Here is a 20,995-nt window from a genome sequence, read left to right on the forward strand (position 1 = left end):
TGATAACCTCACGCTGCTCGCCCCGCCCCGCTGGCTCCTTTTCCCTAGCCTAAACTCTCAAGAGCCTCAGGCCAAAGCTGTGCAGGGAGTTGCGGCGGGAAGCGGTTACTTTTTACTAGGTTTGTACTCGGCGGACACCCGCCGTAATACAAGTTGAGCGTATTAAACCAGAAAACGATGTTAGTTGCTAAAGCTTTGGTCAGGTTTTTATTTTTGTTTAAGCTGGTTCCGGGACCCTGGTTCTTACTACACTCCCTTCGCCCACCTCAAAATTAACCTTCTAGAGCGGACTCCCAAATTATCTGTGGCGAAAGCACAGGTTCTTTATTTTTACAATTCATTGATAAAAATGCCTTCGTAAAATACAGCAAAAAATGAATTTCTTCAAAAATGGGGAAAAGGCAAAATACGACTCCAGATTTTTCATTATTAGTTTCAATGAACAAAACTATATTTTAATAAATACAGCCAGTATATGAGAGGAAAAACTGTTCATTGAAAATGTAGTAGTAGTCCTTCTTACCGTGGTTTCACTTTCCTTGGTTTCAGTTACCTGAGGTTAACCTCAGTCTGGAAGCAGATGACCCTCCTTCTGAAGAATTATTGGAAGGTCAATAGTAGCCTTACACCATATTACAATGCCTGCATCATTCATGTCACTTTATCTCATCACCTGGGCATTTTGCCATCTCACACCATCACGGGAAGGGTGAGTATAAGGTATTTTGAGAGACCACATTCACATGGCTTTTATTACAGTATATTGTTATAATTGTTCTATTTTATTACTAGTGTTGTTAATCTCTTAGTGTGCCTAATTTACAAATTAAACTTTATCACAAGTATGTGTGTATAGGAAAAAATAGTATATATAGGGTTCAGTACTGTCTGCAGTTTCAGGCATGGAGCTGCTGGGTGGGGTGGTGCTGCTGGGTCTTGGACCATATTCTCTAAGGATGAGGTCGGGACTACTGTAAGTGATTAACAGCATCATTTTTATGTTCCTAACTTTGTAGATATAGATAGATATAGACATAGATATATGAAGTTATTATATTGTGTGCCTTAAACTGATATAGTTTTATAAGTCAACTATATCTCAATAAAACTGGCGGGAGTAGGGGAATGGGGAGGAGAAGAAAAAAAAAGTTATCCAAAATCCCCCGTCACAGGAGTGGGGGGCAGGGGGAATGCCTCCGGATAGCATTTGAAAACCACTGCCTTATGCTACCTCACAGTTTCTTTTATTCCATTTCACATCAAGAGGCTTGAATTCACCTCAGTACTAGTGAATACTCCAGCTCTTGGCTGCAAGAAAAGAGACTCGATATATAACAATATAGCTGGCCTTGGAACTGGAAGATAAAGGCACTGACAACATTCCCAGAGTAGATCAATTCCCATTTTATTACTTCACAGTAGAAATAATGGCAGGGTATGCAAAAGTAGCTGGGACAAACTAGCTATGTGACCCTAGTCAAGTTACTAGCCTCTGATCCTTAATATTCTCATGGGGGAAAATAGAGTCTAATAATAACTATGTGTCAGATGAGACACCAAAAGTGCTTTCCACAGTGCTCAGCACAGAGTAAGCATTTAATAAACATTAATTATTAGTAACAGTAATTATCACTATACAATATTATCTCTAAAAAAGAAGGAAGTGAGAAAATTCCAGTGTTGATCAAAAAAGAAAATTCTGATGTTGAATTTAGGGAGTTTCTTAGATCTTAGTATTCAAACTATGTATCACAAAATCAGGCTCCCAATTAATATCAGAGTAAAATATTATAATTTTTTTCTAACTTCTGAATGATAACATATGAAGATCACTGTTACAGCCAGCATAATAATAATCTCAGGTGAGATTCGTCAGTAGATGCTAAAACTATTAGGTGAAAGTTTGATTTAGAGGTGGACATTTACACCACCTTAAAACACTTCATCACAGACTATTTTTGAATTACGAAAGTAAAAATGGTAATCTTACAATAGCAAAATCTGTTAGATATAGAACCAGTTGTTCTATTTTAGTACCACTAATGAGACAAACTGACATCACATGCCTCCTTTCATGATGCACTAAGAAATACTGCACCATCATTTAATGTATTATTCCTGCCAAAAGGGCATTATTTGAATCTGATCCTCAGAAAATATTAAACACACCCAAAGTGAGGGACATTCTTTAAAAAAATTCTATTTCAGAAGTGTTAATGTCATGAATAATGAAAGGAAAAAAAGAGAAACTGTCCTAGATTGAGAAACTAGAGAGACACAGCAGCAGAAGGCAATGCATGATCCTGGATTGAATCCCAAATCAGTGAAGAAGAAAAACTCTATAAAGAATATCATTGGGGCCGTTAGTGAAATTGAATATAGATTTTATATTGAATATAAAATTAAATATATGTATTAAATATATGTTAAATGTTTTGTGTTTGAAAATTGCACTATGATTACGTTAGAGAATGTTCTTGCTCCCAAGAGATGCATGCTAAAATATTTAGATTAGGGGTAAAGGGCCATGTTGTCTTCAATTTACTCTCAAATGATTTCAAAAAATACTAATAGTAACAATAATAGTAATTATGTTGAAGAGAGATATCAAATGTGCAAAGTGGTTTATAATTGGTGAATCTAGGTGAATGGTATGAGAAAGTGTATTGTATTATTATTACAAGTTGCTAAATGTAAAATACAAAGAAAGGAAGGAAAGAAAGAAAGAAAGAAAGGAAGGAAGAAAGAGGAAAAGAAAGGGAGGGAGGAAGGACAGGAGGAAGGAAGATGGATGGGAGACCAGAGAGGAAGAGCCTTCTCTGAAATGTAGCAGTTTTGCTCTGTGGGTGGGTTGTTTACAAAATTCCCATCTTGTTTGTGAGTTTTAAGGACCTGGGATGAAAAAATTACCACAGGTTATGGTCTATGTTCTGCGAAATATTACTTTGCAGAATATTGCCTGTTGCCACCCCAATGCCCTCCCTCAATTTTGAAAAGTAAACTGCAGATTATACTAACGTTAACAATTACAGTAGTAAGCTTTGTTTCTATCTTTGTTTCATATATCATGAGTTAAAAAATAACTGAACTTGTCCACACCAGCATTTGGAAGCATATTCTCATTCATTAATCTCATTTTTTAACTCTATTTTTTTTTTCAACGTTTATTTATTTTTGGGACAGAGAGAGACAGAGCATGAACGGGGGAGGGGCAGAGAGAGAGGGAGACACAGAATCAGAAACAGGCTCCAGGCTCTGAGCCATCAGCCCAGAGCCGACATGGGGCTCGAACTCACAGACCGTGAGATCGTGACCTGGCTGAAGTCGGACGCTTAACCGACTGCGCCACCCAGGCGCCCCTTTTTTTTTTTTTTAACTCTATTTTTTTTTTTCAACGTTTCATTAATCTCATTTTTTAATCATTGAGCCAAAAGTAGCCAAATCACTCTCTCCCTTCTTCTCAGGCTAGATAGTGAGAATAAATAAGCAGGTGAGGCTGCTCTGCCACTGAGCCTCCCCACACTCCACTCATCTTCCAGCCTTGCAGGAGAGGGACTGATGGAGAGTAAGCTTTGCTCAGACAGGTAGGTACTAAAGGATGGAAATCCCTGCATGTATGCCTGGCTCCACTTGGGGCCCTGACTTGCTAGCTCAGAAGACAATCTGCAATCTAACTCCACCTGATTTGACTCCTGCTATAAGAAACAGAAATATTCCAGACAATAAGAATTTAGGAGCAAATTAGGCTTAGCGCAGGGGAGGTCATTAGTGTTTCATGACACCCTGGAAGAATACCCAGATGTTAAGAATATTCTATCTTGAAGCCAAGGGTAAGAGATTCTAGGGAATAAGCAATTGATGCTATCGCCATCTCTACTGTTTATCTAAATAACCTAAATAAATAAACCACTTCCTCTTCTTTCTGTTTGTGCTTTTTCCTTCCTTTCCTTTTTTTTTTGTTGTTGTTGTTGTTGTTTGGTTTTGTTTTCTGGGTCTCAAAGAATATTTGATTCATTTGAAACATCTGGTGGAATGGGAAAATTTAAGCTAGGTTGTCAGCTCATAAGTCATTCTAAATACACAAAAAAGTTACACTTCTTCCCTTATTGTCCTAGTCCCTTCACACTGCTATAACAAAATGCCACAGACTGGGTGCCTTATAAACAATAGAAAGCTACTTCCCACAATTATGGAGTCTGAAAGTCTGAGATCAGGGTGCCAGTAAGGTTGGGTGAAGGCTGTCTTCCAGTGTTAGGCTGTCAACTTCTTGTGTCCTCACTTAGGGAAGGCAGAAGGGAGTTCTTTCAGACCTTGTTAAAAAGGGCATTAATCCCATCATAAGGACTCCTCCTTCATGACCTAATCACCCCACCAAGGGCCCAGCTTCTAGTATCATCACCTTGGGCATTAGGATTTCAGCATATGATTTTGGGGCAGACACAAGCATTCAGACCATAACACTCATCTTCACTTCACAGTGCTTTATTTTCCTAAGTTATTTACATTAAAAAAATGGAATAAGGGCACCTGGGTGGCTCAGTCGGTTAAGTATCCAACTTTGGCTCAGGTCATAATCTCACAGTTTGTGAGTTTGAGCCCCACATCAGGCTCTGTGCTGACAACTCGGAACCTGGAGCCTACTTCAGATTCTGTGTCTCCCTCTCTCTCTGCCCCTATCCTGCTCATGCTCTCTCTCTCTCTCTCAAAAAATAAACATTAAAAACTTCTTTAAAAAATGGAATAAAGACAGGATTTTAAAACCTTCCTAGAATTAGCCAATTGAACAAATAACTGATAATTCAGTGCTTATTTAAGAAATTGATTCCTGTCATACTCCTTAAAAATACCCTGAAACCTTGCCACATAATAACGTCCTCCCAAAAAAAAAATAATGTTTATAGGCATAATGAAAATAAATATATTTATTACTCAGAATGAATCAATTCTATGAATTGCATGTAGCTTTGTGGCTCCTGCCATTCCCACATGAAGAATAGTGATCAAGGAATGACAATCAAGGATGTAAAGGGAAAGGGCATTTTTAGATGATCCATGACTCAGAAATCAGTCCTCATCAATGGTGTGGACATGTGTGATTCAGTTAAGCACTCTGTACCTAGTCTATAAAATCTGCAAAATCATAATTTCCAAACTACTAATTGCCTTTCCTAAATTTTATGACAGAAATGAGGTGCTATAGTTTGCAAGTTAAGGCTTTGAAAATGTTTCTATATGTATTCCTTACAAGGCCAGGCCCTACCTCATTTTCAACATTGTAAGATGGGTCTCTGTTATGAGAAGGCAAAACTGTTGAAAGAAACAGGTCAATGCATTTTCAGCCCTCTGTGTCTGTGCCGTTTTCCAGATGACTTTGCTATTCCTCCCGTCAGGATTTAGAGTTTATTTTCCCACCCCATGATTATGAGTTTGGCCATTTGCTTTTTCGGGCCAATGGAATACTAATGGATATGATGCAAGAGGAAGCTTGAAAATCTGGGCTTGCTTTGTTATGCTTCTGCCATCACAATGAGAAAGATAGGCCCAGCTAGCCCATTGTCCTAGGAGGAAGGTGAGAGTCACATGGAGCAAAACCCAGTCATCTCATTAAGCCCAGCCAAACTAGCTGTCTTACAGCTCATGCCCAGACACACAAGTGAGCCCAGTCAGGATCAGGAGTAGGCCAATTTAGCTGAATTCAAACACCAGAGAAATAAATATATAGAGTTGTATGCCCCAATCACACAACTTTGGCACTAGCTAATGGCCACAGTTCTTAAAAATATGTGAAACAGAAGAGGAGTAAGTTTGGCTTCTTGGAAAGTGTTAATTCTCCTAGACATTAAGAGTTATTTATTAAACCAAAAAATGTAAAGGTGAAAAAAAAAAAAACTGTAAAGGTAACTTACCCCCAATATATAAACTACATATTCAGTGGGGCTTATTTCATAATATTATAAAAGTAATAGTGGTGAAATATAATACTGCTGAAATAGATGAAAACTTTATTTTTTTATCATAATGCTGCGTGTCTGTTTGAAGGTATACATCTGTGTGTCATGAGGAAGGCAGAGAGTAATTACCGTCTGACAATGCATTACTGTCCAGGTATTCATGTGAGCATTCTGTAATGCATCAAAACTATTTTTGTTTCATTAATTTATTAATTAATTTTTAGCTCAAATAATGAATATGTGCATTGTACACAGTTCTACTGATTATACAGACAGCAAACTTACTTATTCCTTTTTTCCACAGATCCTAATAACCTATTTTGCATACTTTAAAGAAGCCCCTGTAGCCAACTATGGTAGTCATCTAAACATAGTAGGATGATAAAATCAGTTAAAGTAACATAGTTAAAATAAAATTTGGTAGTAAATTGTGTAAGAAATGTCTTGATTTGTACTACAGTTTGAAAATTGGAAGAAAAAATATTATTAAAAACTTACTTTATTATATATTAGCAAAATTCTGCTTATAACTGCAACACACTAATTCTTAGAATGAAGAAGGACAGATTCAAATATTGGTTGGGATTTTTGTTTAAAATATTTCCAACAAAATTATGAGATGCTAAATACAATGTGGTATCCTGAATTGGATCCTGGAACAGAAAAAAAATTGGAAAAATTGGTGAAATCTGAAAAGCTGGAGTTTAGTTAAAAGTAATGTGTAAGAGTCAATTTCTTAGTTTTGACGAATGTATCCTGGTAAGTTAAGAACTGACATTAGGGGAAACTGGTAAGAGGTAGAGACAAGACCTCTGTATTATAGTTGCAACTGTTCTATAAATCTAACATATTCCAAAATTAAAAATGTACTTCAAAATTGTTGGATGGCATGACATAACCACGAAGAGATTCATTTGTGCAGAAATATGTGAAGACTGTACCAATTTTCCCAAGGGCCTCTCTTAGTCCCTGGAGACAAATCTTTCTCTTTTAAAGCACCTATCCTATCATAATCCTTGTAGATTCTCTCCTCTTTAATGATAACTAGTCTAACTCTGCCGGTCCTCATTTGTCCATGACTTTCCATTTTTTCCATCACTTTGCTCAACTAAAATATAGCATCCTTTGCAATATTTGTGATGGCACTTTGCAGTCAACCTGCTTTTCCCACACTGGGCATTTGGAAGGTGATAGACTCTAGAGTAAGTGGGGAGAGAGAGATGTTTGAGGGAAGACTAATTTTACAAGTTTGTTTGTTTATTTATTTTAGATAAAATATTCAGCCTCATAACTGTAGGAATACAGATAATTAATGTTGGGAAGGCAGGGAACCCTGTATCTCCACTTTTCCTACACTGTAAGTACATTAAAAAATTAAGGAAACAAAATAGCCAATGAGAATTGGCAAACAATGAAAAAAGGAAAAGTTCCCAACAGAGAAATAAACAAGGAATACAAACTGTATTTAGAGATTTTCTTCCATGATGTCATGACTGTCAGAAGCATGTGACCTTAATGACTAAATCCCTCTCTCCCACAGTCTGTGGCTTCACAGGAGGCAGGAATTTACATAGGCAAAAAGAAGTCACAACACATGCCCATACCCAATTATAACATGGTTCCCCAAACATGCTTATGTTAATTTTTTTCAGATTGTCACAAAATATTAGACCATTAAAAATGCTAATTCTCACAGAATTTGAGTCCAGGAAAATTTGCCTTTGGACCCCAACTTGAGACACAGTGCTTTAAGAGTTTAGCAGGGGGTTGCCTGGCTGGCTTAGTCCGTAGAGCATGCAACTCTTGATCTCAGGGTCATGAGTTCAAGCCCCATATTGGGCATAAAGCTTAGTTAAAAAAAAAAAAAAAAAAAAGTTAGTAGACAAAACTCAGTGTGGTATAATGGTACAAAGCACAACTATAAAGTTAGAATTCCAGGTGGTAACCTTAGCACAGAACTTCTGGCTGTGTGAACTTCTACAAGTTACTTTTCCTCTCTGTGCTTTAGTTCCCTGAAAAGGAGATGATAATTGTAACATCCTCATAATTCGTTTGCAGGATTAGATGAGATAATCTATAAAAAGAAGGTAAAATTGCACCTGGCACTTGGTTCTTCCTACTCTGCCTTAGTGCTATATACACAGCCAGTCTTATGCTAAAGAGGAGGAAGCTGATTAAATTAAGTATTATAGAGCCTTTAAGATCCACTTACTTTGTTATTCTTTAAAGGTTTTACAGAGCTTCTGATAACACAATTTTTGCTTTTCTTCACACAGTGGGCAGCTCCCTTCCTATCCACACTACCCCTTTAGTTCCCAAGAGGAAGCTATGTTATATGCAGATAAAAGTACCAATTCATTTCTGGCTCAATTCAATCATAATCATATTGTCAACTTTACAAGATGTTAATTAAGGAATAAGAGACAATTGGTTGTGTTTTACGAGGCTGTGCTGACATGCCTAGTATGCCCAAGTGAGTGAGCCAGGAGGTTGAAATGCAAGTGCTTTGGGCCGCTCCTCACTGTGCATTAATGGCTCAATTAAACACACCTTAAGGGAGCATTTCTTATTCCATTGTGGATGTTTAGTAATTTGTTTTGTTTGGAGATTTTGCCCTGAGCCAGTCCTCTGAGGCTGAAGGAATTCTAAAGCTGTATTTCCAAACATGTTCCAATGTTACCTGGAAAATCTTTCACTGCAGTCTGTGGCCTTGATTCTTCTCAAGACCACTGAGGAGCAGGGTCATTTTTAAAGCACCTCCACAACCACCCTTATAACTGATTTGGACCAAACAAACACACTTGAAGAAATGCTAGAGTGTCTTATTTCTTCACAAAGGATCCCATCTCTACTATTTCAGTCAACATTTATCTGAACATTTTCCCACTTTTCTTTGCTCTCTAGAGCATCATTGGTTCAGATCTCATGGCTGAAGTTCACACAGAGATTCACTATAGTCTTTTTTTTTTTTAATATAAAGCAACAGAAAAATACAGTTCCAGGTTAATGTTTCCAATATCGGCTCCTTTTTAAAATTAATAGCTACATAATCAAATCAAAATGTCTTTTTTTTTTTTTTTAATTTTTTTTTTCAACGTTTATTTATTTTTGGGACAGAGAGAGACAGAGCATGAACGGGGGAGGGGCAGAGAGAGAGGGAGACACAGAATCGGAAACAGGCTTCAGGCTTCGAGCCATCAGCCCAGAGCCTGACGCGGGGCTCGAACTCACGGACCGCGAGATCGTGACCTGGCTGAAGTCGGACGCTTAACCGACTGCGCCACCCAGGTGCCCCTCAAAATGTCATTTTTAAGGAGAAAAAATAGTGTGAAGTTCTTGTGATCTTAAATAATTGTGTTCACTACTTAATAAGTATTTGGACTTGAAACTTTTCCTTACCTGTCATGTGTAATTGTTGCTCTGTCTTAACCCTGGCATCACACTCTGTTCCGGATTCCTCACCCTTCTTCAAGGAACAGGAGGGGACATTCACAGTAGAAAAGACTTCTTGACTTTGCCCTATATTCTCCACCCCTCTAGAAGGGGACAATGTTGAAGTGTCAGTACTAAAAGCAAAACATAAAATAGATGTTTGAAACAGCAAAAATAAGATGTTTAAGAAGCATAATTAGAAGCAATGACTCCACAGTACTTCTAGTTCCCTGTCTCAAAGTCATTAGTCCTTAAAGCTTGATAACTACACAAAGAACCCACCAGATACGGCAAAGAACCAGAATCTCACATATTAACTCACATCAAGCCCTCACATAACCTTTAAGAGCCTTATTCTTGGCATCTCATTTATTGAGCACTGACTATAAGCAGAATCTTCTGCTGCAATACCCTGTGTGGTGAGAAGCATGGAAATGCTTTGCAAATGTCCTCTTTCCTTCTCTGATATTCACAAAACAAGATGATAAATCCATCTTGGTACCACTCTTGCAACTTGTCTCCAAGGGACCCTCAGGAATATGTTCTGTTTTTCTCAGCGGTTCTTCAGAGTTCCCATCTCTTCAAGCTTTAGTGTCTAAGTCCTGCAAGTGGTTGCTTGAAAGACCTGATCATTTCATTTCTACCTAAGAACTAAAAATATCTTCACCGGTTATAAACCCAAACCTGTTGAGTCAATGGCTAGATTAACTAGCCCCATCAATAGAATATCATGCTTCATTTCAATATACTTTCTAAAAAGCTGTTTTCTTTTCACTTGGAAGTCTATCATAAAAAATATATATATAATAATCTTGAAAAGAAAGAAAATTAACTGGACAATTGACCAGGATATATTATAAAAATAGGTAGAGTAACATTTGTTTAGAGAAAAAGTATTCTGTATTTAGAAAAGAGAACAAACACCCCATTTGTCTCATTTGATTTTCTTTCAAGGTCTAGCTAAAATTCTCTAAAGAACATAGTTGTTTTGTTTTTTCTGCAACAGAACAATAGGTAGCCCACAAAGTTAATATTCATGTATACAGTTTATTATAAAGGAAGCTTTAAACATTGCCATCACCATTTTGTGGATTGAAAAACCTAGCCACATACAATTTAGATCCTATGACCTGTCCTTAGTCAAAATGCATAATACTAAAAGGACTTCTTCCCGAGGGCAAAATGCATTCCACTCAGTGCTCTGTACTGCTCTTTCTGGTAGATTTTCTGGAACGCACACATCTAGGCAGCTCAGAGTCCCAAATCCTAGACAATTAAATGCATCCTTTACTTAAGTAGTAGACAAATGCACATGAACTTCTGTTTACCGCTGGACCACAAATTAAAAATAAAAGAAAAAGGAGACAAAGGAAGAAAACATTTGGATATGTCTAGCTTTGGCAATTCAATTAATATTAGAATTATTCTTCATCTACCCATATACCACTTAGTCCCTTAGGTCCTTTTTCTCTTCTTTCTTTCTGTTCTTTTCTCAAGAAATAAACTCAAAATAGCTCATCACAATAGCAATGACTACGTGGTTGGGAAGAAGGAGCCCAAGTTTGATGTTGCTTTGTTTTTAACAGAATGGAAAAAAAAATCCTAAACCCAAACCTTGTAATTCAACCCAACTTGTTGCTACCCTCTGATTAAAGCATTTTGTAAAATAACAGATAGGAAGCTGAGATGTGCATTGAGATAAAGATGGTTAACATAGATCAAAAGGAATTGTACATATGTCAGATTAAGTGACAGGATGTGGGGAAGTGGTAGGTCCCATATCCAGTTACTTTATGCACGAGTACATTTGCTGAATACAGGTACTCTAATAGGCTAGCCACACATAGACGGAAACCAGGGAGATTAATAGTAAGCAATCTATAATGGTTAGAGTGTTTGTTCTGGTATGGATCCAAGACCACATTTCTCCTAATTAGTAATATTACTGTAATTTTTTATAACTGTCTATCTTGCCCTGCTCAGAATAGTAAATTATCTTTGAATCTTTCATCTGACATTTCTGAGGGGGTCAGCCTTATGTTGTGAGTACTCTATATACCACATACATAAACTTAGTAATTATAGATATTTCCCCAACCAATTAGAAGGAAAAATACTTAAAATATTCTCCTCCGGCCCCTAAAAAATTCTATCTAGGGCATTCTAGGAGACAAAAGGGACAAGTAATATAAAATAATGTCAAAATCAATGGAGCCCAGAAAAGAATATTTAGTTGATTTTGAGGTGAAGTGGGATTGGGGAGAAGAGAGGATAAGAAGCAGGAATAGTTTACTTGCTAAGTAAAATGGAAAAGTCATACAAGGATTGTTTTTCTGGAAGGGTGAGTTACAACAGATGAGTATTGCTTAAGACCACAGTTAATGCCACATATTTCTTTGGGATGCCATTCATATATTACTATTCATAATGAAGGTGATCTTGGCTAATCAAGGCCAGGCTATAAATCAGAGAAATTAAAAACCCATGTTAGGGAAATTCTATGGGGTTTAATAAATGAATTGCTTCCTTACTTAATGTAGTCACTAAGATCTAAAATTCTAGACCTGGAAAGGCCTTCTTCTTTAACTTTATGAGACCTTACTAACCCCAGTTTAGTTATAAACTAATCAAATCACCCATTAGCTAAAACAATTGCATGCCCTTAATAATCCAACAGGCCAGGACTAGGATGAGGGGAGTGAGGCACTTGCCTCAGGCACAAACTTAAAAGGGGCCAGGTGAAGGAGTTGCCAAAGCCTCAGTAGTCAAAATAAATAATATTTCAACTTTGTATACCCAAATCCCTTCCCTGTTGAATCCTATCTTTATTTAAAATTTTGTTATATTGTTCATCATAGATTTTTTTTTGCATTGACTTTGTTTTTTTTTTAAATATTATTTATCTTGATAACTGATATTTTTTGGGACTTAAATTTTGTACCCTAAGGCAACTACTTAACTCTACTCACACTAGTCCTGGACCTGTAAACCCATTCCACTATTTATATAATTTCAGACTCAGAAATTTCTTTCTTATGTCTAACTGAGGGTTTCTCAAACTTGGCACTATTGGACATTTGGGGGCCAGATAATTCTTTGTTGTGGGGACTGTCCTGTGAATTATAGGGTGTTTAGCAGCATCCCTGGCTTCTACCCACTAGATGCCAGTAACGCCTCCCTTCCCTTTCCACCAAAAATGTCTCCAAATTAATCCTGGTTCAAAACCATTAATCATCCCAAAGTCTCTCATGCTAAAAACCACCCCATATCTTCCTGTTATGTCCTCAGTAAAGATAGAAAGCAGCTTTTCATCATCCTGTAAATAACCCCATGAGATTCTTTGCTTTGTAGAGTGTGTGTTTACTTTATAATCTGATTAGAGTGATGATAATCATGTTAGTATGTCTAGACTTACCAAGGTCAAACCTCTGGCCTCTGTAAGGTTTATTTGTGTCTAGTATCTGACATCTCAGTGGGCCACTTGGCAATCTGAAGCAGTAGCTTCTTCCAGAAGTTCCAAGATGTCTTGTAATTATAACCCCTTTGTCAAACTGCAAACTCAGCTCCCTCATTGAATTAGGACAGAGAGATTAGTTACACCCAACCACATTTCATTCTCTTCAAAGTGAATTTCATTTTGGAATTTATCGATAATCTTTATGTAAGCTATCATATCTTCTTCCATATCAGAAACTAAGATTCTAATGAGTCAGATTATATTAAATAATTCAGCAATTCAACTTCCTCTGTGATCTTAGTTTCATAAGTACTACAGTTTGGGGAAGCCATTTTGCATGTAATGAGCAGGAAAGATATTTAGTATTTTTTCTTATTATTATTCAAAAGCTAAATTCATTACAAATGTTTTAGAATTAGACCTGGAAATCAGAGTTAGACCTGGACATCAAATTTACTTGGAAGGTAAAAATCCATTTCTGGATTCTAGTATAGTAGCAACATACTGAAAATTCCCCATGCAATTCATCCATGCAAACTGCAATATGCATCATAAATAGGTAGTCAGATAGATGAGCTAGAAATCATTCTTCCCAATGATACACAATCTGCCACCTTCATCCTCTACTCAGTTGAACTTTCATAAAATTCTGGACACATGTGGGATTTTTTTTTCCAGGTAGGAATATAGGAACCTATATGCAAGACAATGGGATTGGATATTATACCAGCCAAGTGTCTTGGCTACAAGCAACAGAAACTAACTCTGGCTGACTTAGTGGGGAAAAAAGGGGGAAAAAAGATTATACATATTTGTTACTGAGTTATTAAATAATTCAAGGACATTCCAAAAAGAATTGAACCAGGCTAGAAAAGGAGACCAAACAAGGGAGCTAGGCAGCAAGTGGATCCCAGCCAAGAGCACACCACTTAACCAATGTGGTGAGAAATCCACCACCACCGCCCCTACCACTGAACAACAAACAGATGCTGCAGGTCACCCAGTAGCCACAGACACTGGATTTGGATGGCACTCCTCCTGCTACCACCATTTCAATGCCTCTGGATTCTCCACTGTCTCTGTCTCTTTATGTCACCAGCTCCCAGTTCAAAGTCACCAGCAGATGCATCTGTTTTGTCAAGCGTGGGTCAAGTGCCTGCATCCTAGCTGCAAAGGAGGCTGGGACAATGTCTGAACTTTTCAGCTTTTAAAGTGGCAGGCAGGCAGCCAAGAAAATAACAGCTATCCATTATAGATATGATATAAGGTGGTAACTAGTAGTAACAGGTGAAATCTTGGGCTCTGGAGTCGGATTATCTGAATCTGAATTTACGCTCTATTACTAGCTACGTGACCTTGGGCAAATTACTTAAATCCTTAATCATTTCTATTTCCTCACCTTTACGACAGACCCTTGTGAGGCTTAAATAAAAACATCCATGTAAAATTGCCTAGCATGGTATATGTTACATAGTACTTCTATATATTTATATTCATGTGTGTGTATGTATGCCAGTATGCAACACTGAAAACAAAGATAGAGCTTTCTCTACCTCTATTTACTTCCTCCTTTTATAAACATCTACCAAATACTAAGACAATATTTAACATATCTCAGACTTTTCATTTAGTTTAATGCAGGACAAGGTAACTAAACCTAACTTTGATTTCCCCTACCCCTCCACTTAAAGCATACATGATCTACCAGAGCAAAACAAATGAAAAAATCATCATAATCCAACATATGCTAGAGAGCATAAAAATGGAAATTCAAAGAAGGACAAGATTAGTTTTGTCTGGGGAGCTAGGAAAGTCATTATAGAAGGAACTTGACAGGGAACGTGAAGAACAGATAATGAACTTCTTTAGACAGTAGAGGGAGGACTTCTGCCAGGCAGTGAGAATACTCTCAGCACAGCTGTGTAAGTGCGTGGTCTGCCTGGGAAAGGGGAAGAGTTGGTAAGGACAAGAGCAAGGGATTGGATTGATGGGAAGGTAGAAAAAATGATGTACTGAGAAAGACAGACTAGGGCCATATTGTTAAAACCATACCAGACCCTGACCAAAGGCCCTGGCAATGTGTCCCATCATTGAGATCAGTATCTTAGGTGATTCTTTATTCCTGGTAACATTTTTAGTTCATTATGTAGAACTAAATCAACTAAGGCTGACTTAAGCAAAACAATGGAATAGGCAGAGTTTGTCCCAGACTTTCCTTTTGTTGAGTCTCCCTTTCCCTCTTAACCTCTATCCCAGGTCCCCAGGGCCATTTGGAAAGTCTCTGCCTGTACATCACAACCTATGTGATGCTGCCAGAGGCTTTAAGCCTTTACTAGTGCTCCCAGCTCCATGCCTTGTCATTCTTCTTCCTTCCCCACACTTGTCAGAGCCCCGGTTTCTGTTTAATTGACAAGACTGAGAATGTGCTAAACAGATAAGCCAGTTTCAACTGCAGTTCTGGTCCACAGCTCTTCCTCATAACACATTGCCCTAATAGTTGCAGTGGGCCCCCAGAAACAATAGGAGCAGTTCTCCACCTTCAGTTTCTGTTAGCTGCTAGATCGACATTTTCCCAACCTCTCCATCTCCCACCCCCAGCCACAGTTAGAGCATGTGCTCTAATAAGGACAGAAGCTCTTTTATAGCCCACAAAATTTGTAGGAAAGCTCAAACAGGATTGTTCTAGAAAGTCTGATATGAGTGATTGCTTCCTCATTTCTTTTCAGGAAATAGAAGCAGCTCTGGGCTGAGGACTCAATCTGCTCTTCCTTTCTGGATGTAGAGTTTGGGCTCAATTTCTCCAAGACCATTAACCCAGTAATCTGAGCTCAGTGGCTCCAGCATCCACATGACTGGAAACAGAAGGGTTTCGCCTCTTGCTGTTGGAGGGGTTTAACACACTGTGGAGCTTAGTGGATTTCTTTCAGGTTTTGTTTCAGCTGCCAAGAGCTCAGGGACTCAAGCATTTTAAAAAGCTCAAGGAATGTCAGAGAATTGAGAAGGGACCCAGGGAATTGGTGTTTGCTGAGCTATTGCTGGTGTGCCTGGGATGGAGAACAAGGAGGCCTAGAGATGTGGCCCATCCTGAAGATCTGGCTGAGAGGGCTTTGTGCTGCAGGTCTAGCCTCTTTAGTAATCTTCTCTGGTAAGACACAAGGGATGGATAAAAATGAGCAATTATACTTGAGACAGATCCGTTCCTTCAGTGGCAATATATTTTCCTCACATGCTTTTCTCTTCACAGCAAGCAAATGCATGTGGAGCCAGTGACTATGAAGTTGGTCATATTAAATTTACTCAGTTTTCTTCAAGTCTTCAAGCGTGAAGCGTTGCAAACCTTCATATGTACACTAGGGAAAGAAAGGAAGAAAAAAAAGAACTCCACCGCAAGGCCTAAGGAAAAGGCTGTGGAAAGAAAACAGCAAGATAAAGCAACACAATTTCAAATCTTAATCTCCTGAAATGGTGCCTTTAAAGCCGCACTTTCCACATTTCTGAGTGAAGCCCGTCAAAACTCCGTGTCAAATCATGTTATAACCTTGCTTCTTATCTGTTTGTGATAGCTTTCAAGGGCCAGTAATTCCCCCATATGTGGCAGAAAAGTTGATAGTAGAGATTTGCGCACTTGACTAAGCTTCCTGCATTGCTTTTTGTGCAGTGCTGGTGAAGGACAGAGATTTGTTCTCCCTTTCAGAACTAAACATGCAACTGCCAACGACACAGTCAAGAAGCAAACCAGAATCACTCACTTGGTCAGGTAATCTACAGAACGATGACTTAATATTATATATACTCTCTTCTTTTGTCCAGTAAAACACATAGATAGGTAGAATGCCCCTGCCTTTTTTCAAGTAAAAATTAACAGACAAGACCCCATTATTGAGGGAGTGCTTTTTGGTACCCTCTCCCCAGATGCCCTCCTTTGGCACACCTGTCCCATCACCAGAGGTGGCCTGTAGTTCTGGGTGCCAGCTGGCTCCTGGGGTGAAGACAGTGCCAGGGGCTCAGGAAAGGAAACCATAACAGCGGTGGAGACCATAATGGCTGTGGAAAGAGGGTGTCATCTGCCTTGGGAAGGGTGGGAGACAACTCACTTTATTTCCTTCTCTATCCACCTAGTGGCACTGACTTCCTGAGGCTTAAACAGGAAGAAGCAGGTGTGACTAGATCTGAGAGATCATGACCTGAGCCAAAGTAGGATGTTCAACCAACTGAGCCACCCAGGCGCCCCTAGTTTTCTTTTTTTGTTTTTTGTTGTTGTTGTTGTTTTTAATAAAGAACAGCTTTCTTTATTTAGATAGACAACTTTCTGAAACAAAACCAAAATTAGTTCCTCTTGGCAAACTAATATACTTTCTTGTATTAGGCATGATATCTATTGTTCCCTTTTTTTCCTTGACTGTCCAGAGACTCAAAGCTGTATTTTGTGCTTCCCTTTGATTTTTTAAGTTGTTGTTTTTGTTTTTTTAATAAGCTCTATGCCCAGCTTGGTGCTTGAACTCATGACCTTGAGATCAAGAGTCATATGCTCTACCGATTGAGCCAGCTAGGCACCTTCCTTTGATTTTTTGACACAGTGATCTCCCACTCCTTCCCATCCCTTTCCTCTCCTAACACACATACACACACACTTACCTGGTAATCTATAAAGATGTAGCATAGATAACATGTGTGTAATACTGATTAAATATTTCAGAATTCTTAAATTCTTAAGTATTAATATGTGCCAAGGTCCTGTTTTTTATTTTCTTCTGTTTTATGTATTTTCATCTAAAACCTACTGGATGTCTGAACTCAATAGAAAGAACCATTATATAAATTCTAAATTCTGTGAATTCTAAAGGTATCCTAATTCTAAAACATGTTATTATTCTCATTTTAAGGATCTAAAGTATTTCCCCTTTAAAGTTTTTTGGTTTTGTTTATGGTTTTTTCTTTCTTTCCCCTCCCCCCCCCCACTCACTACCATCTCTGTCTGCAAGCCAAGATTATGAAAAGAGATGATATACTTTAGGAAGGGGCCATAGATTCAAAATTAATCTCTACCAAAGTTAATTCCTGCATAAATTAAGCTGAATATGTTTTCCAACACCATAAATTAAATGTAATAGGTATAAATAAAACATGAACTCAGGTTTCCTCATTTATAACTTCAGATCTATGACACTTCAGCATGGAAAAGGGCAAAGTTGGTTTTGTTTTTCTCTTTTTTTAGAGCTGTTGGGTTAGCCATCTCAAAGATTGTAGTAGATATTGTAAAATCAAATAGAGTTCCTCTCTATGGCTGAAAAAGCTAATAATCAGAAGCCCACAGAAAAATTCCTTCTGCATACCTATGCAAAACTTGGTGACCCTCTTCCTGGGACCAGCAAATCAGTAGAATTTCCAGGGAAGATTTGAGAATGGAGTGGAGAAGAACCCACAGCTCTGGGGATTAGGAGATTTGTTCTGCACGAAGCACATGGCCAGCTGTTGGCTTCAGGTTATTCTATGGCTACAGTTCAGTTCTTGGAGAATCCATGAGGAGGGATGAAAATAAGATGTCAGGAGATCTAGTTGAGAACTAACATGTAGTGGGCATTGGGGTGCACCTCATCACCTTTACTTGGCCAGTATACCCACTCATCAGCAGTGTGAATGTCCCCTGCTAACAGCCTTGCCTGGGAAATTATGCCCCATCCACCCTCCCACCAAGGCTAGGGCAGCCCACAGCCAATGAAAGCACAAGGGGCCAGCCTCCTCCTCCCTGTTCTGTCTTGAGGCTTATACTCCAGCACTACATTCTCCAAATGCAGTAGACATTAGCGGTATGTAGCTCTTTAAATTAAATTAAATTAAAAATTAAGTTTGTCAGTTATGCTAGCCACATTTCAAATGCTCGATGGCTATATGTAGCTAGTGGTAACTATACTGGGCAGTGCCAATTACATAGAACATTCCCAACATAGCAGTAACTTTTATTGGACAGCATGGCTCCAGAGACTACCCACCATGGATCAGGCCAAGGTTAGATTTCACCTAGGCAATGCTCATGCTCAGATCTCTCCCCTTCCTTATCCTGCTTCCTTGTCTTCCTGCCTCTAATTACCTACCTACCTATCTAAAGAGCACTGCCTTAGTAAATCATGTGTACCCAAGTCCCTGTGTCAAGCTCTGCTTCTAAGGAATTCTATCCAAGACACCATTTATATTGATTTCAGCTTTAGGCTCACTGTAAACCAGCTAAACATTTATATATGGAAGGCTTAGATTTCCTTTTCTTAAAAGATATGCCTGTATGCTTGTTTTCTAAATAAGGACTCATAGTGTCAGTGGGCCAGGTTTTCATAAAAGGAAAAGGGCTCTGGGAATAAAATGAAGTAGTCTTAAATCCCTCAAGATTGTGACTGAGGACTGAGTATCTGCAGGAGCCATACAATGCTCAGATTGGGGGTGGAGGCTCGCTGAGGAGTTCTGATAGATTTGAACACTAAGTGCCATTGTTTTGAAAGCAGAATACCTGATTGAAGGTGTAAGACAAGCCATGGTCTCAATGTCAACTTTTACATCCTTAACAGGAACTAAATGTTAAATAGAGAATATTAATTGATCCCCTCCCTGTTATTTACCAGAGCTTGCTCTATGTCACCTGTCATGCACCATTGCCTCCACTTAAGTCTTCCCTTTGAGTCTGCAAAGGGGTGGTTTCCTCTTCCTGACTATTTCAGCACTGCTCTGTCCAGTAGAAATACAACACAAGCCACACATGTAATTTAAAATTTTCTGGTGGTCACATTTTTTTAAAAAAAGAAACACAGGGTTCTAGGGTGGCTCAGTCGGTTAAGCATCCGACTTTGGCTCAGGTAATGATCTCTGGGTTTGTGGGCTCGAGCTCCACTTCTGGCTCTGTGCTGACAGCTTGGAGCCTGAAGCCTGCTTCGGATTCTGTGTCTCACTCGCTCTCTCTGCCCCTCCTCGATTTGTGCTCTGTGTGTGTCTCTCTCTCAAAAACAAACATTAAAAATTAAAAAAAAAAAAAAAAAAGAACAGGTGAATTTAATTTTAACAAAAGATTTTACTTAGCCCCAATATATCCAAAATATTATCATTTCAACATTTAATCAGTATAAAAACTTATTAATGAGGGGTACCTGGGTGGCTCAGTCAGTTAAGTGTCTGATTGTGGATTTCAGCTCAGGTTATGATCTTGCGGTTCATGAGATTGAGCCCCTCATCAGGCTCTGTGCTGACAGTACAAAGAGTGCTTGGGAGTCTCTCTCTTCTTCTCTGTCTCCTCCCCTGCACTCATGTGTGCTCTCTCTCGCTCTCTCTCAAATAAACTTTAAAAAAAACTTATTAATGAGACATATTACATTCTTTTTTTTTTTTTCATATTAAGCCTTCAAGATCCAGTGTGCAGTTTGCACTTATACTACATCTCATTTTGGATTGGCTTTTTCAATTGCCTTTAGATTTTGTGCATATATTATCTATATAAAATTAAAGTATTACTTTAAAAAAAATGTTAATGTTTATTTGAGAGAGAGAGAGTGCAAATGGGGGAAAGGCAGAGAAAGAGGCAGACACAGAATCTGAAGCAGACTCCAGGCTCTGAGCTGTCAGCACAGGGCTTGACACAGGGCTCCAACCCACAAGGTGTGAGATCATGACCTGAGCCAAAGTCAGACACTTAACCGACTGAGTCACCCAGGCGCCCCTTTAAATTACTACTTTTTAAATGAGATTTTTTTTTAACGTTTATTTATTTTTGAGACAGAGAGAGACAGAGCATGAACAGGGGAGGAGCAGAGAGAGAGGGAGACACAGAATCTGAAACAGGCTCCAGGCTCTGAGCTGTCAGCACAGAGCCCGACGCAGGGCTCGAACTCACTGGCCGTGAGATCATGACCTGAGCCGAAGTCGGACGCTCAATCGGCCAAGCCACCCAGGCGCCCCTAAATGAGATTAAGAACAAAATTATTTAGGGGCGCCTGGGTGGCTCAGTCGGTTAAGTGTCTGATTCTTGATTTCAGCTCAGGTCATGATCCCAGGGTTGTGGGATCAAGCCACACATCAGGCTCCATGTCGGGCTCTTCACTGGGTGTGGAGCCTGCTTGAGATTCTCCCTCTCCCTGTCTCAAGCTCTCTCTGTTTCTCTCTCTCTCTCTCTCTCTCT

The 20,995-nt window shown here is 38.8% G+C and overlaps 1 long non-coding RNA gene across 1 annotated transcript; it reads left to right on the plus strand.

The window, feature by feature from the left end:
* Positions 1 to 14: 14 nt before the first annotated feature.
* LOC122496928 lies at positions 15 to 16,716 on the plus strand. The gene is made up of 3 exons (XR_006300989.1): positions 15 to 119; positions 550 to 709; positions 15,567 to 16,716. It is a non-coding gene; the product is annotated as an uncharacterized LOC122496928 (long non-coding RNA).
* The last annotated feature ends 4,279 nt before the right edge of the window (positions 16,717 to 20,995 follow it).

The sequence above is a fragment of the Prionailurus bengalensis genome, chromosome A3 (genome assembly GCF_016509475.1).
Source record: "Prionailurus bengalensis isolate Pbe53 chromosome A3, Fcat_Pben_1.1_paternal_pri, whole genome shotgun sequence".
In the NCBI taxonomy this organism is placed as follows: domain Eukaryota; kingdom Metazoa; phylum Chordata; class Mammalia; order Carnivora; family Felidae; genus Prionailurus; species Prionailurus bengalensis.